We start from the raw sequence: 13,050 nt of genomic DNA, 5'->3' as shown, positions 1-13,050 counted from the left end.
CCTAATGGCACTTTTCACTCAAATTGCCTTTATTTTACTTAATAAGGCTATGTTTTCCTCCCCAGAAAACACTTAGTAAGGAGTTATTTGCAGGAATCAAATTGATTATTGATGTAAGCACAATTCTGTGAACTGACCTGTGACACATCATTCAATGCATTTCTTGTCACATACTGGTATAGACCTCTCCAGAAATTATTTTATTTGCAAGTTTGGGGCCAGTGATGGTCTTCCTGCCTGACCTTTGGGCTTGACCTTTTTGTGTATGTTTTACTTTCTGCAGCTTTTAAGAGAAATGTTGCTCAATACAAAGGTATCTTTCTTAATTTCAAAGCAGGGGGCTTTGGCCCCCTCTCAGGTTGGCCAAGCTTTGAAGGCAGCATTATGAACTGAGTTTGTGTCAGTATGACAACACTCCAAGTACAGCAACTGGTTGCCCACTACCTCAGAGGCTTTTCAAGTCTCTTATTCTAAGAGCCCTTGTTTCTGTAATGTCACATCATTTATGCATTCTCATTCTTTGATTTCTGCTCCATTTTGATTAAATAAAAAAGCAAATACAGGTAAGAACATGCTTCCTATAACTGACACCAGTAACAGTCCTCCATTTCTACTACAGATAACAATTTTCATTCAGTTTATCAACTTTTTTTGAAAATCAGACATTCTGTTCAGGCTTTACACAAAACCAGACATGGAAATGCAGCTGAAAATCTCACTCCATTAATTTTCTTCCTTTGTAAGAAAAGACTGAAAGGCTATTTTTCCCCAATAAAAGAGTTGCAGTAATTGCAGAGGCGGAGTTTTAATACACAAGAGGGGAAGAAAAACATCACTCACAGCTGTAACTGAATAAATCAAGATTAGGATGGATGGAAGCAGGAAAGAGGATTACTGGACATCCAAAAGAAACATAATTTTGTATCTAGTAATATTTTTTTCTTCCAATTCCCAATACAGAATTTTAAACACAAAACTAACCCTCTTTGAGAACACCCAGTGTCACCTCACCATTAAATACATCAATAGTGCCCTGCAGTTTGGAATTCACCTTTGCCATTTTACACCACAAAGATCTGACGCCAAAGAGTAATCAGAACTTGAAAAAAGTGAATTTAAAACATCTACTAAGTATCCTCACAAACTTTTTTCCTTCTTAACACCTATTTACAGTTGTTTTTATTAGGAAGGCATGAGGCAGAATAGGGAAATGAAGAAGAAAGTTCCTAAAATCAGCATTATGGAAGCTCATAATTTTAAGTTAAACCCTTAATATCCTATTTCTAATGCTCATTAGGCTTTAAATTTGTCACCAAAAATAAGTATTATTTGCCTAAGATCCCAGAATAATTTGACATAATAATCTGAATAGCTGGATCAGCCTTTTCCTCAGTGCTTTTATGCATGACTCCAAGGTGAAAAGGTTTTTCATGTCACAGATCAATGTTTAGCCCACAATCAATCCCAAGCTTGCAGTGGCAGAGTAATTTCCTGGGCTTGCCACTGGTTGCCAGCCTCACAGCACCTCCCTGGTGTGACTGAGAACAAACCACATGAAAGAAATTACAGGAATAAAAAAACCAATCAAAGATACCACCCTTCTGAGGGGTATTTAGGCGAGTTCCTGTCTCCAGGTTCTCACATGGACTCACAACGTGTCTCAGAGGCTGTGAGGAGACTGGAAAAGGGGAGAGCAGCAGCAGCTGTGGGAGCTGCAACACGAGCCCAGGCCCTGTTCCACCATTCAGAGCCCTGAAGAGCCTGGCAGCCCTGCACAGCCCTGGAATGGGGTCTGACAGGAACATGTGCACACTCACTACAGCCTTGCTAGACTTCATCAGAGATCCTCTTCTGGCTATGGCTTTTGGAAGCTATCCTAAAAAAGAAGAAAAGGTACCTTATTCCTGCATTTCTTAAATTTATTTATAATTCATCAATATTGAAATAAAGTTATGCAAATCTTAACCCTATGATCAGACTTTAAGAAAATGCTGATTTAGAACTATTTTAGATATAGTGAGAGAACAGCTATATGAATTACAGGAACAGTGGTATTTTTCTACACATTCACAAAAGACACCTGCACCTGTCTTAATTTATACCAAAGTTCACAACCAAAGCACAACCTGGTGAGGTATTTTTTCTCAAATCTTACCCCAGGTCATTTCTGCAAGGCCACACAACACACCAAATCAGCATGCTACAGACAATAATCATTTTCACCTATGAGAATCATCTACTGCAACCTGTACTTTCATCTGCCCTTCTGGAAAAGAAAAGACAAGTCACTGGGATATATTAAATATACTGCACTCTTATTATCCCCAAGTACTTCTATCTAATTTGGTATTTAAACCAGCACAAGAATTATCAGAACTGCTCTGCAAAGACTCACTTTAAGTCATCCCAGATCAACAGCTGAATCACAAGCTAAACACTAGAGTACCATACTAAAAGGCAGGTCAAGTTTATTCCATGATGGAACTTTTAAATTCAAAAAATTCTACTACAATAGGATTTTATTTTTTGCCACTGAAGATAGCACTTTTTGTCTTAGTGTACTGTGTTCATTTGCAAAATAGGTCATGTCAAAAATTGCTTTGAAATTATTATTTAAACAGAGCTTACAAACACTGATGAAATTCTTCTGCTGAAATGTCTTCTGATGTCTGCACCAAGGTTGACCAACCAACAAGGAGTGTATAGGAGGGGAAAGAAACTTGTGCAGAGAACCAGGAAAAGCAAGGATGAGATTTAACAGATTTACCAAGGATGTGGAGATGAAGAACAGGAATACACACTAACTTCAGAAAAGAATATCCTATCTTGAAAAACAATTAGTTCTTTAGTTAGATTTAAAATATCTAACCCAAACATTTTATAGGAAAGCATATGCAGTTTGTCACTTAACCTGACAGAAGCCAAAGAACCAATGTAACTAAGTTAAATGTCCATACAAGTAACCCTGATTTTTCACTGTCTCTGCTTACTCCATACACACTTACCAAAGTATTTTTGCCACTATAGATAGGAGATGTTTACCAACACACAACAGTAACCACATAAAAAGATTACTTAACACAGTGCCTGTGGTCATCTCACTTCAGACCTCTCTTAAAGCCAGAGAAAGAAAGGTCTTTGTGATACATCTTAAAACATCTCCATGTGTACACACTGTTACCTAGCACAGACAAAGCCATTCAAATCAGAAATTGTCTGTAGCCCCCATTAATGTCTTTTAAGGGTTCCCAAACTGTCAGGTCACATATCTTAGAAGCCATGGATCAGGACTTTGACTACTGCAATAAGAGTAAAAAAGAAAAATGGAAAACAGCAGTGCAAGATGAAGCCACTCTGGATCCTATGTTTTATGAAACAACATTTCTGTAACAACAATTCTATAAAATAGCCTGGTTCTCAGAAGGCCAAGGCTCTAAGTAACCTGATCCAAACCTGAAGTCAGCCCGGGTGGATGAGATGACCTTCAGAGGTCCCTTTCAATCCATGTTAGTTCAAGATTCCATAAAATAAATTGGAGAGTGGGGCTGTGTGTGTACACACACACATAAACACTTGCCCTCTTTATTTATAGATTTATATTTTATTTATATATTTTTTTATTTATAGGGCAGTCTCTGGATACAGCTCCATTGAACACTGCATACAGAGCATGATTACACACAGCACTGAGTAGAGCAGACTGATTTTGGCATCTTAAATACACATTACCTTTACATTTATGCACAAGAATTACAGAAAGAAGTATTGCTCTATTGCTCTAAGTGGTGTGGTGAAGATGTAACTTCTCTCACTTATCAGCTCTACTTGATCTTAGAAATGTTCCATTTATCTGTTGAATCCTCAGCATTGTGAAACCACAATCCTCACTGGCAGGGCTCTGAGTGCTGTAGTGGTGAGGAATCTCTCTGGAATTATAAATGAAATTAATCCCTTCTGCTGAGACAGGGGAAAAGAGAGGAAGCAGGCTTGTCCTGGCACAGGACACTCAAACCACAAACAGGGCTCAGGTTCACCATTCCTCTTTGACCCACATTTAATTTACACATCTCAAACTGAAACCCCACTTCTACCTCTGGAACTCCTCCCTTGATGCATTCTCCTTCTATCCACTGATCAGTATTTCCAGCAGTGACTCATAAGAACACACATAACACACAGCTGAAACTTGTTTGGGGGGGTCTTGATTTAGAAGCCCAAAAGACTCCTCACTAGCAGAGACAGGACATGAAAGGCTCTTGGAAAAATAGCAAGAAGAACTGATGATAGTATTTCATACCATTAAACCAGAAAAATGATCATGGCTTATAAAAGTCGTGTATCAAATCTATTTCAATTTCAGCACAAGATAAAACCCTTGTTGAGCTACTAAGCCTGAAGAATTCAGAATAAAACTAGGCTCCTGTGTTCCTGATATATTCTTAAATAATGTGCCTCAGTGCAGCATTCCTCTTGACTGCCTGATCAAGCTTTTACAAGCTTTTTGTAACCATTCAGAGCAAGCAAAGAGCCAGAAAATTAAACAACAATTTGAAATGGCAAGAAAACAGGACATTGAAATACTGTTTCTTCAAGTACCAGTTCCAGTATCTCATCTCAGTTCTACTCTTCTCTCCAGTGAGTCTGTGATGATTTGCAAAACTCCTTATTTCACCAAGAAATCTGCACAAGCTATTTTAAACAATTTTTCCTCCTGTTTTGTAGGTGTTTTTTGCTAAAAAGTAAATCACAATATAGGCCAGACTATCTTTCCCCAGCAAGACACAGAAAGTTCTCAGGTGATACTACATTATGTGAGCTAAAAGCACAATTGTAATTGTTGTGATTTTAGAAAATAGCTTATTGTGAAGGCAAAGTAATGGAAGATTAAGTTAGTACTAGAAAAACCAGTCCATTGTAACTTCTATTCTTTAACTAATAATTTGAAATTTAAGTTCAACACAGAACAGCCCTTATCTGGATGAAGTTTCCTGGTTTATGTATGTAAATACTCACATTTCAAAAGATTTGATAGCTCCACAGTTCTAAGGAAACCAAGTGGCACAGTAAGTCCACTTTATAAACACAAAACCAAAAGTCAGTGTTTTTTAAAGATACTGTCTTCCACTATAAATCTGTACAGAAAATTTTCTAACATTACAGGTTTATGCCTTAAGTATTCAGTACTGCCAACAGCACAACTTATGGTTCTGCTTAAAAGAATTTTCCTAAATGTACACCTTTAAATGGGAATGTAAATGTGCCATGGGAAAAGAGAGTCTAAATAATTCTTATGGGTCTAATTTTGACATCTGAACATAGTCAAACTCCACAATCCCCCACAGACAGGAGCAGAAAGCCTTACTTGGCCATTTATACTAAAGCAGAGCCACTGCTCATCACATCCATCAGAAGAAAGCATCTTGTTTCAGAATCATTTCCATTCACCATTTTGCTAACTTCACTGGAAAATAACAAAGATAATATTCTGCTCTACAGAAGTCAGATACTCAAAAGCATATGGTCATGTAGCAACCCAAATATGTCACACTATGACATTACAAAAGGAAATGCTTGGAAGTCTACTTTCTCTTGATTTTTCTTCAGCATGAAGTGCCAGTGTAGTGGGAAACTTGGGATAAATGGTACTATATTCCAGTACTATGAACAAGAATAATAATTCTCCCAGTAATTTACATAGTGAGTGCAACTCAACATATCATGTACTGGCAGCAAGTCATTAAACAATAAAAATTCTTGCAGTGTGCATTTAAAAAGGCAAGAATGAGGTTGATCTGGCTGAGAATGTGGTACAGCTGAGGATTTTTCTGATCTTGAAGATTTTTGGAGGGAAATGTAATGGAAGGCTGAGTCATCTTCTCTTCTCATTGTAATGACACCAACAATCAAAAATCTGAGAGCACTGGAAGACACTTCACTGAAAATAAGTGTCACCAGTCACACTTCTTCTGTGAGCCAAACTGAGTTATTTACATGAGTCAATGTTTGGTAGTCAAAGAAAAATCTGAAAGGTGCAGAGCAAAGAGAGAACACAAATACAGAGGAAGTCGCATTTTCATTTTGAGAAAGTCTCAAAAAACTGCCTTCTCAACTTTTTTTTTTTTTAAAGATCTATCTGTGCAACATTTAGAGAAAAAATTATTGCTCATAAAGCAACACTGAATTCAGACACTTCATCAAGATAATATTTAAGAGCAACTGCAGTTTCTTACAGCCAGTGAAACAGCTCATTTTAATAAATGAATACAGAGTATAATGATCTAATTAGGGGAATTTCTCCCCACAGAGAGGCTGTTCCAGTGTAAATTGGTGGGAAAGCCCAGCTGGCTTGACTGCTGTAAGATCAAGACCTGAAAGCTTATGCAAGTGTGTGGTTGAAGAAAAAAAGAGTTGAAAGCAGAGAACTGCAGTTTCTGTGCTTCTGACAAGTGAATAACCAGAATACTGCACCAACCTCAGCTTCTTGGTTCAAAACCTTTCCAGGATTACTCACACTTGGTAACTACAAAACAGATTCAGAACTGCCAACACCGTTCTGCAGAACTTCAGTTACTGAAAGTATTCCACTTATTTCATCTGTTACAGAAGAAAATAATTAAAATGCATCACATATCAGCTCATGTATCAGCTTTTGTAGTATCAAAAGCCAAAGCAAGATACCAAATGCTTCAGTCACAAAGATTTTAGATAAGCTCCAGAGTAGCTGATCTCAATTACTCACTTTTTCAAAGGCACCAACACAACGCAATCTACAGTCCAGCATTTTTACCCATCATTTTTCAGGGCATCAATCAACTGCACAAATGCCTTACAATAAATGGGATATGTTAAATTTGTTCCCTAAAGAAAAACATTCCAAGCAACACATTCAGGTGGAAGCACACTTGATGCTGCAACTGACACTATGATATTGTTTCTGTCTTAATCCTTTTGAGTTTTAAATAAAATGCAAGGAACTCAGTCGTTAAGAAAACCTACAAAAAGTTATTAAATTCTAAGTTTAGCAATAACATGAGCACTTTGGCTTGTCCTTTTTTGTTGCCCCTCAGAGCACTCTGTACAGACTCTCCTAGGGAAATAATCCACCCCACACACTTTATTACCATAAACATAACACAGTAAAACTTTAGGTAATTAAGTTTAATGTACTGTTCAACACAACATGGAATTTCACAACTTACAGTAACTCTTTACAGTTCACAACAACCTCATAATAAAATCAAAATGAAGTACAAACTGCCCCTGTATTGTTATTCAAGAGCTTGATTTTCTTCTCTCTGCTCACCCTGAAAAGCAACACAATAATAACAGTTACAATATGACATTCAAATACCTAAACATGCAATAAGTTTATATTGTTTCACTATGTCTAGGGAAGTGCATTCCCTTAATCCACTCTTGTAACTTGGAAATAAGGGGAAATATCACAAGAAGTGCATTTGTGCTTTTCTGTGTGCAATACACATGAAGAGATCAACATGTTATGTTTTATGATATATAAACAGAGGTTTCACTATAGTGAAATACAGACCAACATTCAGCATTATAATAAATTATTTGTCTGAAACTAACCACTCAATTGTCTTTAAGGAAAAGCTGTGTTACAGTCCCTTTGAAGTCACATTAGTGAAACAACCACAGGCTGTGGTTTGTCAGGGGTGGGGGGTGGTTGTTTCTGGTTTTTTCTTTTTTCTTTAATTAAAAACAAACTATAAACACTAAAGATGAAAAACAGTACATACAGAATCTTTTAGGCCAATTAAAAATTGCAACTAGTCAAAACAAGGCACTGAAAATTGATTTGTTTGGAGAGAACAGGAAGCTGTCCTACCAAGCAGGTTATATTTAACAGGCTTTTTTTTTTTCCCTTTTTTCTTTTAAATTTAACTTTTACTTTCCTGCTTGCTAAGAAACTCCTCAGCTGTTCACCTTTGCCATGGTAAGTCTTCAGCACTAACAGCTTGCTGGACCTTCTCTTGAGATTGTTTATTTGCTTTCCAAGGGCATTGCACTTTACAACTGCCTTGTCTGGACAGTAATCACATGGCTTTTCAGCAAACACATTACTCAGGATGAAGAGAACTTCTGCAATACAGAGTCTTGCAAATTCCCACAGCTATGAGGAAAGCTGTGTAGCAAAAATCATTACAAAAGGTGCTGCCAAGTGCCATTTTTGGAGAGAAATGGCACTGCAGACTTCCACAAAGTTGGGGCTTCCCAACTCAACATTTCTTACTGACTGACACCAACTCATCCCACCATACGCTTCATCTTCCTCACTGTACTGCTGTGACACTTCTGAGTATCTGTCCTGTATTTGTATTGTTTCATTTTTACTGAATTGAGAGGGGAAAAAAAAGATACAGTCCATAATCAAATCCCAAGAAAGTCAGTTCACAAAATCACAGAATGGTTTGGGCTGGAAGGACTCTAAAGATGATCTTCTTCAAACCCTCTGGAACAATGCTATCATGAGAATCTGTCTTATTAACACAGGTAAAGGAATTTTTGAATTCCTATCATTCAACTACTACAATAGTGAAAGAATCTTAAATTCCCCAAAGCTTCCGCAAAAAAACCCCTTCAACTACTTTGACTCATCACTTTTCAATGTTAGAGTAAATAACATGTATTTTAAAAATCATTATCTGCTTTGACAGCTTCATAATTGTTACATGTAAACCAGAAAAAGAAATTTAAATTAGCTTGGTTATATTCCAGATGTTAAAGTTAGATGCTAATAACTGAAGCAGCAATGGAGAAGGACTGATTGTCTTCAGAAACCTTACTGGATGTGGGTCGGTAACCCTTCCACTTGGCTTTGCCCTGCTAATGTGCTTTGAAATCAGAATTTCTGTACATTCTTTCCTTCCTATTATATCAACCTGCCAACTCCCCACAATAGCCACAACTCAAAAAGCCATTCCATTTCACCTGGCAAGAACCCTGAAGTCACTTGATTCCCTCACTGTTTTCCATCAACTTAATTCTCTACAACTGCTGAAAGCCAACATCATCAGGCTCCAAAACCAAGCCAGAAACCATACACTAAGCCACCAATGAAGCTGAATTTAAATGTTCTTCCTCCACTGTCTTTGATGTGTGTATTCCTTAATAACTAGGGTTTGGCCAACCCAAAACTAGACTTGAGAATAAAAAGCCTAGAATACAATAGCTGCTTTACGATTATTAATTCTGAATGTGCTAATAAAGCACTGACAATAAGACCTTGTTGTTTTCCTGGCCCTTACAAGCACAGAATGAAAAGACATACTGGGTAAAGCCCAAAACAACAGGAAAACATGACAGCCAAGTACCTGCAAAGCAGGAAATACCCGCCTGCATCGCCTCCCTTCAATAGCAAGTGCAGTACCACACCTTTCAAAAAAAGAAAGAAGTACACATTAACATAAGCACTGCTCCTTTCTGAAGAAAACTCACTATTTTCTATTTGCTCAGATTTCTAAAACCACTGACACAAATTCAGCTACCAAAAGGACTTTGGGCAACTGACCTGACCCCTGTATGGACATCCCACCGTTGTAAGAACCTCAGTGACTTCAGCACTCACTGCTGTTCTGTGAATGAAAGACAAACCCATTGAGGAGGTGTTCAGACACTGAAACACAAACCATTTTCCTCATAGTGAAGTTATACAACTACTCCTGGTAGGTAAATATTCCCTGGAATAACAGGACATATGCCCCAGGACACCTGTCTCAATATTAACTTCTCTTATTTTTGACTCTCCTTATCCTCAGGCAGCTGTTGCTCCTTAGCCTTGTACAATTCCCAATGTGATGCCTGATCATCTGTCCAGCATTTGACGTACTTGGTGGGATTTAGAAGTGTCACACTGATACCATGAGACTGTTCCAAAGCCTCACTGCCTTACCTTTTAGGGCAACAAAGTTATTCTCATACCAAACAATTTTTCACAGTATTTCTCTGTCTCACCTGTATCAAATCAGTCCCAGGAATTCAGTTACTGCTGCACTCCAAAATGAAATTATAGTGCCAGAGAAAAATGCTATTTTGAAGAATGTACTTGAGTTTTCCAGCTTCATCAGCACTGGTATTTATCTGCTCCTGACCTAGTTTCCAAGGATTCTTCTCTGCCATAGAATTGCTTTTCGAACCCCAACTTGTTCACCTACTAAAATCAAAAGTAAGAAAATTAGGAAAGTCACAAGGAAAATCACAGAGAATCAGACAAACTTGGTACTTGACACACTTCACCATAATGGTGAGGGGTTTGGATACATCAGGCAATGCCAGAGCAATGTCCTATGGTCTCTGTGTCTCCCTGTATACATTAAAAGATACAGTTTTTAAAGGTCACAAAACTAAGACATGGATGAATTATTCCATAAGACTGTTGTGGGTAATCAAAACCTAAAGAAAAAGTAATGGACAAGCATACCTATTGGAAGCTCCTCTGATCTGAACTGGGAATGCCCCAGTTACTCAAGCCACTGCAGTAACAGACACCAGCACTCGATGGTGGGGTGGCCTCAACTGAGCACAGAGCTATTTTTAGATAGTTTAACACATCACTTGGTGTGCAACATCATTTGGTCAACAATGAAACATCTTTCTTTTGAGAAAGATTAAAGCACATGCAGTTGCACTTGCCTGGACACTGCAGTACTGTAAAAGCCTGACTGCTGAAGGGGACAGATGTATAGCACTGGCTATTTCCCTGCTCACTTTCCCTGTTCACTGCACACAACCAAGGAAGGCTACCCACTGACTACTGGGTTTGCTGCTTGTACTCTTAGGTATTTTACAAATTTTCCAATAGCTCTTTCAGATTCTTGCCTCAGAAGGACTTTAGATGGGGAAGCAGAGCATGAATGAGTTTCTAATAAACAAAATTATTTTGAAAATAAAATCAATTCAAAATACTTTCAAATGAGAAACATGCAAAAAGCCACAGTATCACTAACGTGTCATCTGTCCTTGTCAATGTGCAGTCCCCTGGCATCTCTTGCTCCTCTTTCACAGTTACAACTCTCATGTCTCTGAATCCAGAACAAGCAGATTCTTCAGGCAGCTGGTCATCACTGTCACACCTGCAAATACAACCCAAGCTGTTAACTAAAACACTTCTTCTGCAAAAAAGTTCATCTGCAGTCGTGTCATGTGCTCAGCCATACAAACAAGAAAACAAAGACAGAAAGTTTTCTATGAAAGGTTTCAAATCTTCAATTTAACTAAAATTAGCTATATAATTTCCTTTTTGAATGCAACTTTTATCTCATTATTTTTAAACATCAGCTACAGTCTTTCAAGCACTACCAAGAAAAGTATTTCATCTACCCTTTGCAAGTAAGAACAGGACAGCACTAACATTCCATCTGCTGCCATTAAAGGAGTGCTGTCTGACAATGCTCCTTCTTCCTTCCCAGGGATCCTTCTCACACCCTCACAGAGCGGAGCTTTTGATAAAGGTCATAGCTGTCATACCTAGAAAGAAAAGACACAATTGGTATCAACACTCAGAATTATTTACTTGGTATTAGCAAACAGAGCATCATGACAATCTACTCACACGTCCAATAAAAACCCTGCAACTCCTGTGTCATTTCTCAAATCCAACTTCTCCTTAAGCGTCAGCCACTGGTCCATTTTGTTTCCCACATAAACCCTTGTTTTCCCCCTTCTTCTATCAAGACTTTACTTTCTCTTTTTCTTTTCCAGAAAAGACAACACTGGGGCCTTCCACACCTCTTTGCTGGCAGAGACATGGTGAGCCTGGAATTAAAGGAGAGGCTTTATTGAGAGGCAGCTCGGAACAGGCGGTACCTCAGTGCCCTGAGCCAGCACAGCGAGGACTGATGGCCGAACACCTTTGGCTCCTCCGCTACAGCCCCGCACCGACGGCTCCAACTCGCACCCACCCGCTCGGGTCTTCCCCCCTCGGCGTCTCTCCGCGGCAGCAGCGGCTGAGAACGGGGCCGCTTCCAGTCGGAACATGGAGCAGGGCGGCGGGACAGCGCTGCTGAGGGGAGGGGACATGGCCACCTCACACCACTCCTGAGGGGAGGGGACATGGCCACCTCACACCACTCCTGAGGGGAGGGGACATGGCAGCCTCACACCACTCCTGAGGGAAGGGGACATTCCCGCCTCACACCGCACCTGAGGGGAGGGGACATGGCCACCTCACACAGCACCTGAGGGGAGGGGACATGGCCACCTCACACCACTCCTGAGGGGAGGGGACATTCCCGCCTCACACCGCACCTGAGGGGAGGGGACATTCCCGCCTCACACCGCACCTGAGGGAAGGGGACATTCCCGCCTCACCTGAGGGGAGGGGACATTCCCGCCTCACGCCGCACCTGAGGGGAGGGGACATGGCCACCTCACACCGCACCTGAGGGGAGGGGACACTCCCGCCTCACGCCGCACCTGAGGGAAGGGGACATTCCCGCCTCACGCTGCGCCTGAGGGGAGTGGAAGGGAAAGGACATTCCCACCCCACAGCGCTCCTGAGGGGAGAGGACATGCCCGCCTCAGGGAAAGGAGGGGCCATTCCCGCCCCATACCGCACCTGAGAGGAAAGGAGGGGCCATTCCCGCCTCACATCGCTCCTGAGGGGAGGGGAGAGGATATGCCCGCCTCACGCCGCTCCTGGGACAGACACACACATTCCCACCTCATGCCACTCCTGAGAGGACACCAGCCCCTCTCGCCGCTTCTGAGGCGGTGCCATTCCCATCTCCCGCCGCTCCAGAAGGGAGGGGCCATTTCCACCCCACACCGCTGCTGGGACACACACACAGACACAGACACACACACACGCACATTCCCACCTCATGCCACTCCTGAGGGGACACCAGCCCCTCGCGCCGCTTCTGAGGGAGGACAAGCGCACCTCACACCGCCCTGCGGGATACGCCCTTTTCCCCCACGCCGATGTCCCGCTGCCCCCGGCGGGCTCGGTCGGTCTGTCGGTCCCTCACTCGCCGCGGCGCCGCCGCCAGCGGAGCGGCCCCACGTAAACAAGGGACACGTGACCGGCGG

At 40.8% G+C, this 13,050-nt stretch overlaps 1 long non-coding RNA gene across 1 annotated transcript; it reads right to left on the bottom strand.

The window, feature by feature from the left end:
- Positions 1–3,552: 3,552 nt before the first annotated feature.
- On the bottom strand, positions 3,553–12,975 carry LOC130260513 (uncharacterized). The gene is made up of 8 exons (XR_008841802.1): positions 12,840–12,975; positions 11,573–11,775; positions 11,341–11,487; positions 10,968–11,093; positions 9,976–10,174; positions 9,533–9,596; positions 6,740–9,396; positions 3,553–6,594 (listed from the first exon to the last, which is right to left on the bottom strand). It is a non-coding gene; the product is annotated as an uncharacterized LOC130260513 (long non-coding RNA).
- Positions 12,976–13,050: the final 75 nt, after the last annotated feature.

Source organism: Oenanthe melanoleuca, chromosome 18, assembly GCF_029582105.1.
Source record: "Oenanthe melanoleuca isolate GR-GAL-2019-014 chromosome 18, OMel1.0, whole genome shotgun sequence".
In the NCBI taxonomy this organism is placed as follows: domain Eukaryota; kingdom Metazoa; phylum Chordata; class Aves; order Passeriformes; family Muscicapidae; genus Oenanthe; species Oenanthe melanoleuca.
The sequence above is the reverse complement of the archived record's forward strand: the minus strand, read 5'-3'. Positions and strand labels throughout refer to the sequence as shown.